This window comes from Akebia trifoliata, chromosome 4 (genome assembly GCF_017979445.1).
Source record: "Akebia trifoliata isolate Shusen 1 chromosome 4, ASM1797944v1, whole genome shotgun sequence".
Lineage (NCBI taxonomy): Eukaryota > Viridiplantae > Streptophyta > Magnoliopsida > Ranunculales > Lardizabalaceae > Akebia > Akebia trifoliata.
Genome location: NC_141378.1, coordinates 32,140,326 through 32,158,897, shown reverse-complemented (window position 1 = coordinate 32,158,897; position 18,572 = coordinate 32,140,326).

Here is an 18,572-nt window from a genome sequence, read left to right as displayed (position 1 = left end):
TCTAACCGACAGGACTTACGACTCCAACTAAGAGACGGACGCTTGAGTTTAGGCGTAATGATAATCCTATATGACCCCATCAAAGGTAAATTTAGTCAATTTCAGTATTACCCTCTTGATAACATTTTAAATAATCATTTCATTGAGGTTTGTGCACCAATCCATTAATTAATCCATTCACATAATGAACATTCGAAGAAGAAATCAATATTTATTTGAAAGAAAAATAGCTTTATTGAAAATGATTGACAAATAGTGTTCTCATTAAAAACATCTTTCAACAAATTTGACTTGAGCTATTTTTACATGGACGCTTGGCTTTGTCTTGACGGTCATCAGGATTACTGTCATGCTTGACCCTCTTGGCTCTAACAACTGGCTCTTTGAATTCTGCTGGTCCGTTTGGATACCCTAAGGTACGCTTGTTCCAAGCTTTCTCAATGAGGTGTATTAACTTTTCAGTCAAAGGTTCGGGGGGAAAGAAAGCTTTGGGTTGAGGTAAAGATAACTCTATGGGTACGTCGTACTGTTCTGGGATCAAATTAGGATGGTAAAAAGATGTTTCTTCTAAACCGATCAGACGGACATAGTAGGATCATTTGGTTCCTAGAACCGGAGGATCAGTCATCCACCAAGGGCACCTTAAACCGATATGACGGGCAAGGCGAGAGTCTAACCATTTGCTCCAAGCTTTGACCGAGTTGTGACGCACTAACAAGTTTCTCTTGGAAAAATATTCTGGCCCATATTCGAGGTTTGAGGGAACATCTACGATTTTGAGACGATCACAAAGCCACATATAGAGTAAGTGGGGGCTTCCTTTGAAGCTTTCCCGCTCACCATTTTTTATGGCATCTAAACCTGAGAAAGTTTCAGCTAGGATGAGAGGTACTGGGTTGGCTTTCTTGGAGAGTTGAGAGGCTATATCTATGAAAGACTCAAGGATAGTTTGGCCATTACTATTAGAAGTCAGTATGTATTGGGCTAGGATTCCTAGGCATAATCGATAATCTCTAGTGGCTCGCCAGGCTTCAGGTTTTACATTGATAGGGTGACTGCGGGAGCGATACGGACCTAGTAAAGGGACTAAGTCCAGTCTTCCGTTATGAACTAAGGCCTTGGCTTCTTCCTTGAAAATGTTTAGTCCTGTGGCGAGGTCACTAGAATACCCGGTCTTCAACGAGGGCCTGACTAGAGGTCCTGAAGTGGATATCCCCATGATGCTGCAATAATCCTCGTGAGTGGGGCACAAATGCATACGCCCAATGTAGAATATGTGAAGGTAGGGGTTCCATCGCTTAGCCATAGCATGTAAGAGGTTCCAGTCTATCTCAAATTCGTGGAAGTAGAGGGCACTCCTCAACATGAATCTCCCAAAATTGATCTTCTCTACTGGGTGCATTCCTATGACGGTTGTTTTAACTAACTGATCGATTGGGTTATCGCCTGCGATTAGCATCCTGGTTTGACACAAAAGGGTATTTTAGTACTCTTCCAATAGTCCATGTAAAAGATCAATTTTTTATTTTCTTTTGGAAAATCTTATTCTTATGGAAAATATTTTCTGGAAAATATCTCTTGGAAAATATTTTTTCTGGAAAACATTTCTTCTAAGGAAAACTTCTTTTTGGAAAATAATCTTTTCTGAAAAATATTCTTTCTGTAAACTATTTGTCTTATTTTGCAAATTTGATTTCCATTTAAATGGCTCGGCCCACCATGATTGTTGGATCGGGACGGACTGTAAAAGAATAGATTCTTTATTGGGTCGGTGCACCCATTTTAATTTTCAAAAATGACATTTTTGATCCTTGAGGACAATCATACACCCTGATCTCATCATTCACAGCACTCACATACATTCATCAATCAACAGGTTCCAATCAATAAACAACCCGGGAACACCCACGATAAGTTCGAGTCGTGACCTATTGGGAAGGTTTCTAGACTCTAAGCTTACTATGTGCAATGCATTTTTATCTAGCCACCCTTGCCCAAGCACACCTATATACCTTTCGATACGTGGTGACTTGGTTTGATATACCGTATAGGTGATAATCTAAAACCTCAATTTACTTCTCTGAAGCCAAAAACAGCCAGTTTGATCTCCAGTTGAGAGGTGGCGCACAATGCTGAGCAAGGGCCCACTTAAATACCTCTCGTCTAGAATAGACATAGTCTATCCCCCTCGTACAGTAGGGTACAGCGGGGCAAGATCTGCTTAGGCACCGGTTTTGACCAAGAAGTGCAATTGATATACTGAGATTATCTTTTATACCTACGGGTACGAGTCAAGAGTTGTAGCTTTCATAAATGGTTTGGCATCCCACGAGGGGACCGACCACGTACTAGTACTACGTTGACAATCGGGACATGTGACTGTGTGGCTCACAATAGGACAAAGGCTCAGGTCGCTCCAGCCTGGGTACATCAATATATCTCTCAGAATCACCTGATCAGACGGTATTGATGCCCCAGTTTGATATACCCTAAGGTACGTGACTGGAGTTGTGGGTTTCATGAATGATGTCGCATCTCCGAAGAGACCGGGTCACGCACTAGTGCCACGTTGGCTAAATGGGACGTGTAAGTGCCCAAAACAGTAAACGTGCATGTGGTGTGTGCAAAACAGGGTGGGGTGTGCCCGGGGGCCTTTTTCAAACAAATGGGCCCATGGCCCTGATCATACCATCATACATTTAATCAAAACCAAACCATTCAAATCATAGGAATATTCAATCAAGATCACATTATTCCCATCACATAAGCACATTAACATTACGATCAACATCAATCATGTATCTCAAGCAAGATTATGGTATGTTCGATAGGCAATCAACATAACCTAACAATATGGTCCAAAACATTGAAATAAGCCCACGGTTCCAAATCTTGCAAAAAAAAAATTTATATATTCCAATCAAGATTGTTTTGGGGTGACCCAAAATAATTCAAAGTTTCCAAGGATATCAAATTGAGGATATAGCAGTGATCGACGAGGTGAAGAGGGTATTGATTTTTTTTTTTAAAACAAGTTGATCTCAATTAAAAAAACAAAACAAATATATATGTACCCCTATGTTGCTGTTGGTAACATTCAAGATCGGATTTTTCATTTTTTTTTTTTTAATTTTAAAAAAAACTTCCTTGTCGATTGAGGGGCTTGATGGGGGTATAAGTCAATAAATTAAACCCCTTAATTGACGGCAAGTTGTCCAAAAATTGTATTAAACTTGCCAAATCTGATTTTAACTCAAAACTCTCAATAGATGCTTTCCGATTACTAAAACTTGTAAAATAGAATGAGATTGGCTTAATGGAACAGCCATGGTATAACGGATTTATGGAGCTAAACATGATTGACATCCAATGACCACTGTTATTAAATCAATGTTCGGCCATTAATGTTCTTGGTTGTCCAGAACCGAGAGCAAGAACGAAGCAATAACTGATAACTTCGACAAGTTTAATCAAGCCAAAGCACAGAGAGAAACTGAGATTCAAACATATCTTCACCGATATCTTCACATCTGAAACTGAGATCAACAGTATCACAAACACGACTGATCCGAAAAAAACAGCCACCAAAATCGCAACATGAACCGATGTTTGAGTGAAAGAAAAGATCGCGAAGTAATCAGGATGAGGGCTAGGATCATAATCCACCTAAATCGATCGGATTTGAGAGGTTAAATCGATCGGTTTCCGACTTGAAACAGTCGGTCTCCATTGAAGACAATGAGATTTGAGTGGATCTCTTGAGGGGCCATTGATGTGTAGCTTTGTGCTTAACCATCGAAAAAATCTGTGATTTATGCGAAGTTTCAAGTCGTTTTAAGTTGATTCAAACCGGCTGAATGGAGAGAATGAATCGGTCTCCTTTAACGACAGTGAACCAGTGCTTTTAAGAAGACGATGTGGGTATATAAGAAATTAATTTTTCTTATACCACACCACTCACATCAGCACTGTTAATGCGGTGTGGAAATCATAAAAATCACATTTTACTTGGGGCACCCCATCTTATTACCTATTCCTCTTGCCAACAGCAACCGAAATTCTATGTATTTTAACAAATCCTTTTGTTGTGAATGGACAGCATAGTCCCTTTATCAAAGTAAAACTATAACGAAAAGCAATAAAAAATTATAACACACCTACAGAAATTGATGAAAAGAGATTTTTTTTTTCTAAGAATAACCAACGCGTGCCTAAAAAAAACGATCACCCCGCCTCAATCACCATTAATCCATACTTTTTCGGAATTTTGCATTATTTAGGATCACCTTAACACCACCCTTAATTGGATATAGAAACAATATATAACGTTTGATCGAATCATAACAAATAATATGTCAAAATATCAACTATTCAAAGTCTAAACGCATACGCAATAATTGAACCGGAATAACAACAAATTGATAAAATAACCAGTTAAGCAAACTAAAAATAAATAAAATAAAAAAATAAAAAATAAAAATAAATAAAAACATTCTAGGCCACTTTTAACAACGCTCCCATACTTAGGGTTTTTCAAGTTTGATCCTCAATGTCCCCAGCGGAGTCGCCACTGAAAGCGCCATCGATCCGCGGGGAGCGCGGATCCGCTTTTGACCCTTGAGGTTTGGGAGTCGCCACCTAGTTATTATGGTCTAGGAACCAAACTGACTCTAAAACGGATAATGAACTAATCTACTACAAAAAATCTGAATCCGGAGATCATGTTACGGGGTTGGAAGGTGTTAGGCACCAACCCCGCCCGGCCATTGCCGGTCTCTACTTATCCCAAATAAATCTACATCGCTAATGACAAACCTAGATTAAAAAAATAATGAAAAAAAACTTACCTTCAATCTGCAAAAGTGTTATTCCCTCAGATCTGGTGAAAACAGCTACTTGTACCGTATTCCTTACTTCGTTCTATCTCCGGATCTGATTTCTGATCTCCGAGGTAAAGTATCTCCTTCTTGGATCTGGGTGCTTCGACTTTTTTGTGGACTTTTGGGATGTTTTTGAAAGGTTTTTGGATGTTTTTTAGACTAAAATCGAAGCAGGGGTGTTAGGGAAGGAGTTGGGGCTCCCAAATTAGGGTTTTAGGGAGGTTGTGGAGGCTTCTTCACCTACTATTTCTAGGGTTTTTTCTTTGATCCGAAAATAGGGTATAGAGGCTCCTATTTATAAAGTTTTTAGAAGCATTAGGGTTTCATTAGGGTTTCTTTTAGGGTTTCAATTAGGGTTTAGACTTTGGTCTCATGAGATGGACTTAGTCTTTAGGGTTTTAATTTAGGGTTTTGACTTTTAGTCTTATGAAATGGACTTGATTAGTTTAAATTAGGGTTTTGATTTAGGGTTTTGACTTTTAGTCTTATGAGATTGACTTGATTAGTGTTTTGATTTAGGGTTTTGACTTTAGTCTTATGATATTGACTTTAATACTTTGACTTTAGTCTTTCTTGGTTGACTTTAATGTTTTGACTTTAGTCTTACTTGACTTTAGTCTTACTTGATTGACCTTAATGTTTCTTTTTACATTTTTTAATGATTTATTTATTAATTTTGAAATTTTTAATTATTAAAGTTGTAAAATTACCGTTTTGCCCTCGGAGAGGATTTTTTACGTTTTAAGTCGTTTTTCAATATTCCAGGATGTTTTGGAATCAGTTTTTCGTAAGGAATTCAATGGAAATGTTGATTTTTGTTATTTATGAAATTTTTTGTGTGAAATGATCGTGAATTTTATGAGGGGTATTTTCGTAATTTTGTCGAATTTTGTGAAAATTGGTGAAATGATTTATTTGGTTTCGATTTGTTGTTTTATGTGTTTGAATAGGTTTTCCTAAGCGTAATGTAGGCTCTAGGGTTGTTTTGATGTTAGGGGTATTTTGGTAATTTGGTCATTTTTAGTGATTTTTATCGTGAAGCTTCTTTTTGGTCTGCAAGATGATGATTTCTATGTTTCTAGGGTCGTAGTTTCCTAGCGTAGCGTGGTTTCTAAGTTTTGTAAGTTGGAGATACCTCATCCAAATTTCTAAAACACATCTGGTAACAAAATAAAGCATTGGAATAGACATCCATCATTGGGAACTTTTGCGATCGGGTTGACGAGTTGATTAATCAGGCGGATGCAAAAATGGGATGTCTACAGGTAGATCCACCTCTCCTAAAGAATCCTTTCTCGAGCAATCGAAACCTCGAATGACCTTGTTGCTGGTTTGACATGCGACCAGTTTACATTGAGTTTTCGGAAGGTTTCAAGAAGACATACATTGAAGGTCGAGCCATTATCGATTAGTATTCTAGCAACCATCATGCCCTTACATATGACCATGATATTCAAAGGTTCGACATGCCGTTGTCTCTCTAGCACGAATTCACTATCTGTGAAAATGATAGGATTGGGAACTATGATTTGTCTGATTGTTTGTTCTAGCTGTGCGGGCGAAGTGGTCGAAGGTACATGCGATTTTCCCAGGACTCTTAATAGTACTTTTTGGTATTCATCTGATTTCTATAAGAGACCCAGAATGCTAATCTAAGCTGGCTGTTTGTTTAATTGATTCATTATATTATAGTCACTCTCGCGAATGAGCTTAATAAAGTTCGCTGCCTCTCTATCTGTCACTTTTGCCCCTTCTTTTTCCTTGTCGTCTTCGTCTGCCTTGCATTTCCCTTTTTCTTTTCTTTTCTTCTCGTCCTCCCTCCCCTCTAATGTTTATTTTGCCTCTTCCCTGATGCTTACCCCTTTTATTGGTGTCTTCTAACACCTCCCTACTTTTGTTATCTAGCCAATATCGGTCACCATTGCCTTTTTCATTGTTTCGACCCCTATGGTTGTGGTGATGGTTATTTCGTAGCTCCATAAGACTACCTGGTTAGAACTATATGGGAAGGGTTTAAAAGAATGTATGGTGATTGGGGATGGATTGAGTTTTACATTGAGAATAAGAGGTGGTGGTCGTGATTTGGGTGTCGTGGTGATGAGAAGAGCTACTTGAAAGGATGATAGAGTGTAAGGAATAACGAGAGGTGGTCGTGAAGATGAATGGTAAGGTATGTGAAAGGGGGTTCGAATCGAGTTTTGAGGATTTGACGATGTATAGGGTATGACGAGAGGTGGTCGGGTGGTAGCATTGGGGATTTGATGAGTATGATAGATGGTGAGCTCAGCCATTCTTAGTGGAAGTCGTGTATTTTGATATGGGTTTGTCGTGTATTGGTTGACGATGTTGATTGTTGGTATTTATAATCCCTGGGTTAGGCCGTGTTTGTTGACCCTGCCCGTACTGTGGTGCCTGTTGTGTGATTGGTGGAGGGTTTGCTCAAAATGAGTCCTGAGGTGCAGGGGTCTAGACTGGTAGAGGTGTTAGAGCCCAAGAAGTTGACGGAACTTGCGGTCCTGATGCTGGTGCTGGAATAAAAAGGAGTCGGTTTAGTTGCACGTTGTTAACCTGTGTTTCTTCTCTCTTCTTTCCTACTAGCACTGGCTTTCTTTGAGGGGGGATCCCTGCTACCCTTAGGCTCGTAAAATCAAATATCAGACCAGTTCGGATCCCAACCTCAACTCGATCTGCTACCTATACTAGGTTTGAAAAGGTGCCAGTAGTGTGTCCTACCAGATGAGTATAAAAAACATGCCCTAGGGCTGAGATGAACGTGGTGTTCATTTCTTGTTCATTCATTGTAGGCCTTACTTGTGAAGTAGACTCTCACCACCTCTGGCATATTCTTTTACCGTTTCCCTCTGTTTTCTCACCATCTTAGTCATGTCGTTTCGATCCAATCCCACATTCGTATTGAATTGATAATTGTGCAAGAACATTTTAGCTAGGTCCTGCCAGTTCTTAATGAGTGTGTAGTCCAATCCAGAGAACCATTTGAAGCTGGCCCCATTAAGCTTCTCTGGAACAACTGCACCAGTAGCATGTCATATTCGTCGTATTGGCATATAAATCCGTAATATACTTTTAGGAGCGACAGAAGACACCCCACCTCACTGTACTTCTCAAACTCCGGACATTTGAACTTGGCCGACAACTGTGCATTAGGGTAAAAGCAAAGGTCCTTGAAAATACGTGCTTCGTTCCATATCTAGTCCTATAAGGGGGTGAATAGGATAATTAAAATTTCTTTCGATTTATCCAATTTCAACTTAGATTGATAATTTGATTATATGTTCTAAGTCATTTACCTAGCCTCGATTTTGCACTCATGTCTCTAATTTGCATTTAATGGAAATACACTTGGAATTTAAACATTCATTTAACCAAGTCATTCAATGGCACATTCAAATATGATTTACCTATTCAACATTCATAGCATCTCATGACATTCAAAACATTCAAGTGTAAATTGTAGAGTTATGAAAATATACACGAGACATAAGGCATTTAATGGATCGGCAATATGCCTACATCCATTCTCATAGCTAATCTCTAGTTTGCAATGCAATTAAAGTTCACTTAGAATCTAAATATTCATGGCATGACATACATAGCATAGTGTTCATTCATAACATGCATTCATCTAAGTATAAATTGATAGAGGCATTTTCACAAACATGAGACAAGCATTTTAAAATGGTTCGGCAACGTGCCTACATCCACTCCCAAGGTTCCTACCTAGGAACTTGGTGTTCACTATCAATAAGGTTTATGGTTCACCTCGAACCTTTTACATAGAATTTTTATACCTATGTTAAATTTTAAAACCTTAAGATCGAGAGAACGCATCTTCTCGAAATTGTGAGTTTTATTCTTCGGAAACTCACGAACCTCTACTCTTATCAAGAATCTTCGATTCTAATAAGAGCTTGATTTTTGATAGGCTGAACCAAGTAACCACATACATATGTTTTTAAAATTAAAAACAAAATCAAAGACTCACTCAACTTTTTAAGGTTCACCAATGGAAATCTTGAGTTCTTCGAATCCTTGAGCTCACAAGTACGTCTCAACAGTTGGATCTTCCAATCAAGCTTTCGAGTTCGCTGATTCCTTGTGATTACTCCTACCATCATCTTATTTTGTTCCTTGCTCCATGAATGTACCAATGTGTGTGCAAGGTGAGGTTTGATGATTGGAAAGGGATCAAGTGAGAAATCTAGGAAGGTTGAAGGGGTTCACCTAAGTTAGACTCTCATGAGAATAGAGAAGACTCTCAAAGTGTGGAAAGAGGAAAGACAATCTTCTCTAGGGTTTGATCCAAAAGAAGGGCATAGGTTGAATGGAATTTCAACTAAGGTTTGTACCTTCCAAAGTCTAGAGAAAGCTCTCTAGATGGGAGAGAGGGGAGCACAATTTCTCTAGGGATGAAATCCAAGTTAGAAATGAGCCAAAAATACCTTTTTCAAGTCATTTTCGAACCTCCAACGGCTCTCACGGTGGAACCGTGCTCCAAAAGTGTCCCACTATGCTCAAATGGCAGTTGCTGCCAGTGCCACCGTGCCTAATGAACAGTGCCACCATGAAAATTATAAAAATGCCATTGGGAGGATATTTTGGCCATAACTTTCAAACGGTAAGTCCGTTTCGCATGCTGTTCGAAGAGATGATAGATCTTACTATGTAAAACATCCCCAAACTGCCATCAAGGGTTATATTAAAGAATAAATGGGTGAAATGATCAAAATACCCTTTTTACCTTTTCGAGTCAAATCGAACTTTCGAGAAAGTTGATGTCGAAACGGTTCGAAGGTGTGCTAAATATTATCTATATAATGCCACCTAAAAATCACCAAGGTCATAAGATGGGGTTAGGGTGGTCAAATCTTTAATGTCCACTTTGTAGCCATTTTCGATTCTCGAAAAAGTCTTTTTACATTTTCGGGTCAAATCGAGCTTTCGGGAAGGTCGGTGCTGAAACGGTTCGAAGGTGTGCTAAATATTACCTATATAATGACATCTATAAAGCACCAAGGATAGAAAATGGGTTTTGGGTGGTCAAATCTTTAATGTCCCCTCTATGGCCATTTTCGATTCCCGAAAAGTCCGATGAGAGAATGGGTCGAAGAATGAGTTTCCCTAATAATTATGGGTCGACCTATCATTCATCTAAATATTGGGAAAAAGTCTTGCGTGGTCTCATTACTTTTTGGGCTTCTTGTACACACAATGGAGATTTTTGTCTAGCCATGTGCGGTTGAGACGCTTTACCAGAGTCTTTATTAATCTTCAATGGTAAATGGATCCGACACTCAACATATGTCTTGTAATTGACAAAATATGGAATTAACAATCTCCCTCTTTGTCAATTACGAGACAAAACCTTATAGTAGACCAAAAAGACTGGAAAATATTCCCAAACTGACCCACACAACTCACACTCGATTAGAATCTTACAAAAGTGTTTAAAAATAAAAACCTAAGATTCTAATTGCTTCGCTCCCCCTTTGGTACTACTCCCCCTGAATGTTTTACCTGTAAAAGTCAATTGAGACAGTACACACGGGTGGAAACAACATTCTCCCCATTTTTGTCAATATTTGACAAAGGGTGTAATCAACCCAATGTCGATACAAAAGATATACCAATAAGTACAGGGGAAAATATACATGCACGCAATTAATTTGACTATCATAACAAGATGCAGGGTGAAAGCATATATAAACATGCCATATATAATATGACTATGAAGCATGGGCATGACATGAGGAATGACACACAAGGTATATAATTGAATAAAACAATGTCAAAACATGCATATGAGCGTGCACAAAAATAAATGATATACAAGTAATCAATCCATTACGCACGAAATAGTTATAAAAGATTTTACTATAAAGGAACAACTGTGAGAAAAATAAATGTCAAAATGATTTAACTATTGAAACATTGGCATAACATGCTAACATGATAATAAGGTATGCAAATAAAGCATAATAATTATAGCATGATAAATGTGTGAGAAGATTTAAAGACATAACAATATGAATGCTCACACGAGGTAGCTAAAACATCATATGAATTGTGCCACGTGACCACATTTGGTCATTATGCTCACCAAATAATTTTAAATATGAGAAATAAATATAGAAGAATCAAGTTTGGGAGTCCAAGAGGCAAACAAATCATATGAGGGGATCAAAAGGGATCCAAATCAAGTTTTGGAGGTGCTAGCGCGGTCCTACCGTGATTGTAGCACGGTGCCACTATGGAAATAAAAAAAAATTCAAAATATTTTTTTGTAATTTTTTTTTGAGTTCCCTAAGGTGTTTACTTAGAGAAAAAGGTATCGTATATCCCCCAACTCTAGTTTGTTAAGGCTAGAGAAATTTTACAAAAATGTGTCGCGACGAGATTCGATCAAAAATTTTAAAGATAGAGAATTTGCAAAAAAATTTCAATGAAGACGACAAATGTGCAAGAACCAACTTATGATGGGTCTAGGAACCAAAATATACCAATTTTCATAATTTTTAGAAGATTCAAGCGACGGTGCATTTATCTAACGGACACAACCAAAGACCATGTGTTGATAAAGAGAGGTCAAAAACCTCAGATGTAACTAGTAAACCTCAAAAATGAGTCATAGGACTCAATTGTGCCCATAGTAGACGAAAATCCAAAAATTTGGATTTCCGGGAATGCTATCGAGCACTCAGCCAAAATCTCGAATCGGGAGCTCATAGGGAGCATACCCCAATGGAATTTTGAAGGTGTTCAAACCGCATCGAATCCAAAGGTTTTGTGAGAATATCTACAAGTTGACTCTCGATCGAAACATATTCGAGAGAGATAATGTGATCTTCAACAAGCTCACGAATGAAGTGATGGCGAATGTCGATATGTTTAGTCCGAGAGTGTTGGACAGGGTTTCGAGAAATATTCATGGCACTAGTGTTGTCACAAAACAAGCTCATCATATCTTGAGGTAACCCATAATCCGAAAGCATCTGCTTCATCCACAGAAGTTGTGCACAACAACTTTTGGCAGCAATGTATTCGGCCTCAGCGGTGGATAGAGATAACCGCCACTGGTGGATTTTCAATCATCTACGTTTCCACTCAAGATTTACAAAGTTGGTACAAAATCCGAGAGTCAAAGATTGTCCAATGTGTATGTTTACTTGGTCAATAGTTGACGGGAAGCAATGAGGTACCATCATCCTTAAATGATCTCATTTTAATAACAATATGAGGATACATGTATCCAATTTTACCGCTAAACAACATGTTCTTGAAATAAGATGGATTTTTTGACAACGTGGCCACACTAACTCCAATAATGTGAAAATTTCTAAAAAGAAGAAACTCACGAAAATGAGGTCTGAACCTCAGATATACCAATAAAAGTACACATACTCGAGAGTCTTTAACTCAAACCAAGTTTTATGTTGGGGAGCAAAAAGCCTTTTCATTCCTCGAATGAGTCTATTTTAAAACAAATATGAGTCTATGATCCCAAATTTACCTATAGAAACTTGTTCAGACAATAGAACATACTTTTGGAAGAATAACACCTACTGCTCACTCAAATTTACCAATTTAGATCCACTTGTGAGTTTTTTTATTTATTCAGGAGTGAATGTCTCTAATAACAGTGACATTTTGGCACGAGAGACGAGAATGACGATGGGAAAGAGATCAGAAATACTTCATCATCATTTATCATGAAACCAGTAGAACATATGTCCTTCATTGGTTGATCGTCAACCACAATTTGATGGACTATTGAATAGAGTAAGTTCTCTGATAGGAGACTCGAAAAAGACAACTATGAATATATCAACATATAGTTTTTTCATTTCTCAAGCCAACATTTCTCAAGTTTTCATGGTCTCTAAAGAGTATAACATTTATTGTTAAAGACCTTAAAAAACTTGACACTGGGAGGAAAGATGTTCCACAATTCATCGGTTGTTGATCAACCCTACTCTAAGATATACAAAGGAATAAGGTATCAAGCAGTGTTTACAACTTTGGCTCAAAAATCTTACCATCAAGTATAACAAGCCATTTCCTACAGAATAGAGTTGATCCTCTCAGCAACTCCATAATGCTAAGGGATCTTTAGAGCTGAGAATTTTTGTCAGAACATATAATTAACACAGAGTTAAGTGGACTGACTATTCTTAAACTCTCCACCATGATCACTTCATATCCGTCCAACAACGAACTCTATTTTTGTTTGAAGTTGCTTAACGATGTTCTTGAATCCATCAAATGTATCAAATTTATCCTTCAAGAATGCAACCCAATAGAGTTGGAGTGATCATCAACTACTACTAGAAATTTTCTCTTACCTCTTCGAATTTTATCTCTTGTGGGATCCACAAGATCCATGTGAAGTAATACTAGAAAATTTGAGGTAGCTAGAACGTTTATCTCTTTGTAGGTACTACGCACTTGTTTACCAATATGGTACTTCCCATAGACATTTCTAACTTTATTACCCAGCTTGGGCAACCCTCTGACTAATATTTTTTGAAGCATGTCGAGACAGGTTCTTGTAGTGAACATAGTCAAAATTGTGAAGCCACAACTGGACCTTGTCAACTTGAGCCATATTACACATATACGGAATGGTGGTTTTTCCGGTGTCTTCGATAACATAATAGTCATCGGATGTGTGGAGACCTCTCATAACTAATTTTTCATTAATATCTAAGATCTCACACACTTTGCGGTTGAAACTCACCAATTGTTCTTTATAGCACATTTGAGATATCCTGAGGAGGTTATATGTCAAACCATCCACACAAAGGACAAATTCGACCTTGGGCATCGTCGATCTACTGACCATATCATACCCAACAGTCCTAGTGATACAACTATCACCAAAGATGATAAAGCCTCCATTAAACTCTACCAAGTGACTGAATTGGGTTTGGTCACTGGTTTTGTGTTTGGAGTGACCACTATCCAATTACCATTGCATGAAATTTCTCACCTTAGGAAGGGTGTAAATCACAAGGTACTGGTTATCCCTAGATTTAACTTTTTAGTTTAAAATTGATTTTTAGGATAAGATATTATTTTTAGGAGGAGAAGGGATTTATCTATAAAACTCAGATTTCTCCTTCCTTGGTGAGTTTTAAGTGGGGGGCCTACTTTCCTTTGGTGATCTTGACCTTAAATAAGTCCCTCACAAAATTATTCACTTTAGGAGGTGAAGAATTCCTCACTTTCTTAGATATGGATGGTTCTTTTTACTCCACAGATGGTTCATCTTTTTGTAAAAGAGCCATCCTGACCCATGCAACTTTTACTCTACCACTAAAGATATACCAATAGAGATTAGGGAAGTTCTGGAGTAAATGGTATTGTGTTCAATTTTAATGTTACCAATTTATCCAGAGAAGTTGCCGATACCTTCCTCGTTCTTCTCATCAAAAGAAGAGTCAATTTAAGGAGAATATTGATTTGCCAATATTTGTTCATCCTCAACTTCATCCATAAAAGGGATGGAGACCGTGGTGGATGCTATATGGATCCTAAAGTGTTACAGTCTTCAAAATTTGAAGATGCTTATTCAACACCTTTTACTCATCTGAGTCAACCCACGTAGCTTGTGCAGCTAGTTGTTCTGTTGAACCTAAATATTTGAAAATCGATTGTTCTAGGCTACGAGAAATAAAATGTGGTAAAATGGCCAATTCCTCCACAGTGATAGCATTCAGTATCATGCTTTGACATATATGAAGATTTACCAATGGATTACCTTTCATCATCAGGATAACTCATTTACTGAAGCTATGTGATCTTCTTTTCATATGGACAAAATTTGTCCCCATCAAAATCATGTCCTCAACATCTATGTCATTCTCACTATTTTTCTCAAGGATAATTTTACTATGAGTTTGCGAGAAGGAAAAAGATGATATGAAATTTACCTATTTAGAGGATGACTTTGAAGAAGAGAATTAGGACCACTGTTTACCCTTTTGAGAGCGGACCTTCAAGATAGAGTTCAACCATGAAGAGCAATCCAATGAGTTCTTAAACACTCATAGTACACATCTCGGAACAACATTCAAGGTTGTAATGAGAGCAAATCTCTTAGGAAGGGACATAAGAATTTTCTTATAAATTCTTCCTTTCGAAACAAGCTATCCTAGGAAGTACATAGAGATATAACAGTCTCTAAGTTTTGCATAAAGTTCTCAGACAACATTGTTTTATTCCATCCTAATGTTCTCAAAATAATTTGTTAACATTTTAAGTTTGAAGTTTTGACAACGTAGGTTTCTAAGGAAGCCAAGCTTGTTTATTTGACCGATATGTGACAATATGTTTGAGTTCACTTGGGGCAATGCCACAGTGTATAGAATTTAGTATTCTCATATTATGATACCTATCGATTTTTAATTATTTTGGTGGCTCATACCTTTCCTCAACTAAGATCCAAAAATCAAAACTCAAGGGAATTGATGAAGATTATCATCCTAATTTATCAATATGCATAATTGAGTTGATGGATAGATGGAAGTCTAGAGGATGACCATAGTCAGACTTAGACATGGTTCAAAGTCTTTGGATCAACTCTAGGATGTTAAGCCTATCAAGAGTAACCTGCTTTGATACCAATTGAAAATACATGCTTCATACCATATCTAGTCCTAGAGGGGGGGTGAATAGGATAATTAAAATTTCTTTCGATTTATCAAATTTCAACTTAGATTGATAATTTGACTATATGTTCTAAGTCATTTACCTAGCCTCGATTTTGCACTTATGTCTCTAATTTGCATTTAATGAAAATATACTTGAAATTTAAACATTCATTTAACCAAGTCATTAAATAGCACATTCAAATATGATTTACCTATTCGACATTCATAGCATCTCATGACATTCAAAACATTCAAGTGTAAATTGTAGAGTTATGAAAACATACACGAGACATAAGGCATTTAATGGATCGGCAATATGCCTACATCCATTCTCACGGCTAATCTCTAGTTTGCAATGCAATTGAAGTTCACATAGAATTTAAACATTCATGACATGACATACATAGCATAGTGTTCATTCATAACATGCATTCATCTAAGTATAAATTGATAGAGACATTTTCACAAACATGAGATAAGCATTTTATAGTGGTTCGGCAACGTGCCTACATCCACTCCCAAGGTTCCTACCTAGGTACTTGGTGTTCACTATCAATGAGGTTTATGGTTCACCTTGAACCTTTTACATAGAATTTTTATACCTATGCTAAATTCTAAAACCTTAAGATCGAGAGAACGCATCCTCTCAAAATTGTGAGTTTTATTCCTCGAAAACTAACGAACTTCTACTCTTGTCAAGAATCCTAGATTCTAACAAGAGCTTGATTTTTGATGGGCTGAACCAAGTAACCACATACATATGTTTTTAAAATTAAAAACAAAATCAAAGACACTCAACTCTTTAAGGTTGACCAATGGAGATCTTGAGTTTTTCGAGTCCTTGAGCTCATAAGTACGTCTCAACAGTTGGATCTTCCAATCAAGCTCTCGAGTTCGTCGACTCCTTGTGATTATTCCTACCATCATCTTATTTTATTCCTTGCTCCATGAATGTACCAATGTATGTGCAAGGTGAGGTTTGATGGTTGGAAAGAGATCAAGTGAGAAGTCTAGGAAGGTTGAAGGAGTTCACCTAAGTTAGACTCTCATGAGAATAGAGAAGACTCTCAAGGTGTGGAAAGAGGAGTGACAATCTTCTCTAGGATTTAATCCAAAAGAAAGGCATAGGTTGAATGGAGTTTCAACTAAGGTTTGCACCTTCCAAAGTCTAGAGAAAGCTCTCTAGATAGGAGAAGGGGGAGCACAAGTTCTCTAGGAATCAAATCCAAGTGAGAAATGAGCCAAAAATGCCTTTTTAAAGTCATTTTCGAACCTCCAATGGCTCTCACGGTGGAACCGTGCTCCAAAAGTGTCCCACCGTGCCTAATGAATAGTGCCACCGTGAAAATTACAAAAATACCATTGGGAGGGTATTTTGGTCATAACTTTCAAACGGTAAGTCCGTTTTGCATGTCGTTCAGGGAGATCATAGATCTTACTATGTAGAACATCCCCAATTTACCATAAAGGGTTAGATTAAAGAATTAATGGGTGAAATAATCCAAATACCATTTTTACCTTTTCGAGTCAAATCGTATTTTTGGGTAAGTCAATGCCGAAAAGGTTCGAAGGTGTGCTAGATATTATCTATATAATCCCACCTAAAAAGCATCAACGTCAGAATATAAGCTTAGGGTGGTCAAATCTTTAATGTCCCCTCTATGACCATTTTTTATTCTCGAAAAAGTCTTTTTACCTTTTCAGGTCAAATCGAGCTTTCGGGAAGGTCGGTGCTGAAACGATTCGAAGCTGTACTAGATATTACCTATATAATGACACCTATAAAGCACCAAGGATATAAAATGGGTTTAGAGTAGTTAAATCTTTAATGTCCCCTCTTTGGCCATTTTCGATTCCCGAAAAGTTCGATGAGAGAATGGGTCGAAGAATGAGTTTCTCTAATAATTATGGGTCGACTTATCATTCATCTAAATGTTGGAAAAAGGTCTTGGGTAGTCTCATTATTTTTTGGGCTTCTTGTACACACAATGGAGGTTTTTGTCGAGCGACATGCGGTTGAGAAGTTTTATCGGAGTCTTCATTAGTCTTCAATGGTAAATCGATCCGATACTCAACATATGTCTTGTAATTGACAAAATAAGGAATTAAAAGTCCTTAAACTGAGTCCCGTTCATAGTGTTGAGGCCTTTTATTCTTTTCATTTCTTCTTGTAGAACTTCGATTTGTTGAGCCAATTTTTCATCCATCGCACTTTTGGCTTCTATAGCCCTGTATTCGCATTCGTTAACAAGAATGACCACATGGGGTGGTTGATTATGTGGAATATAGAGTGGGGGTCCTTTGTATTTTGGCACCGTGGGTGGCATGGTGGTCTGTGGTCCTTGTGGAGGTTGCTCGAGTAAATCCTGATTTGACCGTGACGCATGGTACTATACTGTCTGGGCTAGTATAAAGCTGGCATTGGCTAACACGACACTCAACATATTTTCTTACCTCTCAGTCATTTTTAATAGTGTTGTTATCATTGCATCAACATCTGACGTTTCGGCCGTTGTAGGCTATGCTACTTCGGAAGTACTCATGGTAAAGTGGAAGATCTAAAGAAATATCGAGGCACCTCTGGCTGCTTATATTTCTTTCGTTTAGCCACCTATAGGTACAGAAAACCAAATGTTACTATCTTTGTTTATAAGAAGAAAATGCATGATGTTTTATTAGGTCGGGTAAAGTTATTTATTATAAGGTAAATGAACTTTAAAGAAAAAATAGTTTCTCAGCGCGGAGCCGGTATCAACGTGGAATTAATAAAATATTTTGAAAAATGAATTACATCAACACGGAGCTGGCATCGATAAAATATTTTGAAAAAGAGAATTTCATCAGCACGGAGCTGACATCGACCCGAAGTCGATAAAAATATTTTGAAAAAAAGAATTACATCAGTACGGAGTTGGCATCAACACGAAGTCGGCATCAGTACGGAGCTGATATCAACACATAATTGGCATCAATGCGAAGCTGGGATCGATGCGGAGTCTGTAAAGTATTTTGAAAAAGGAAT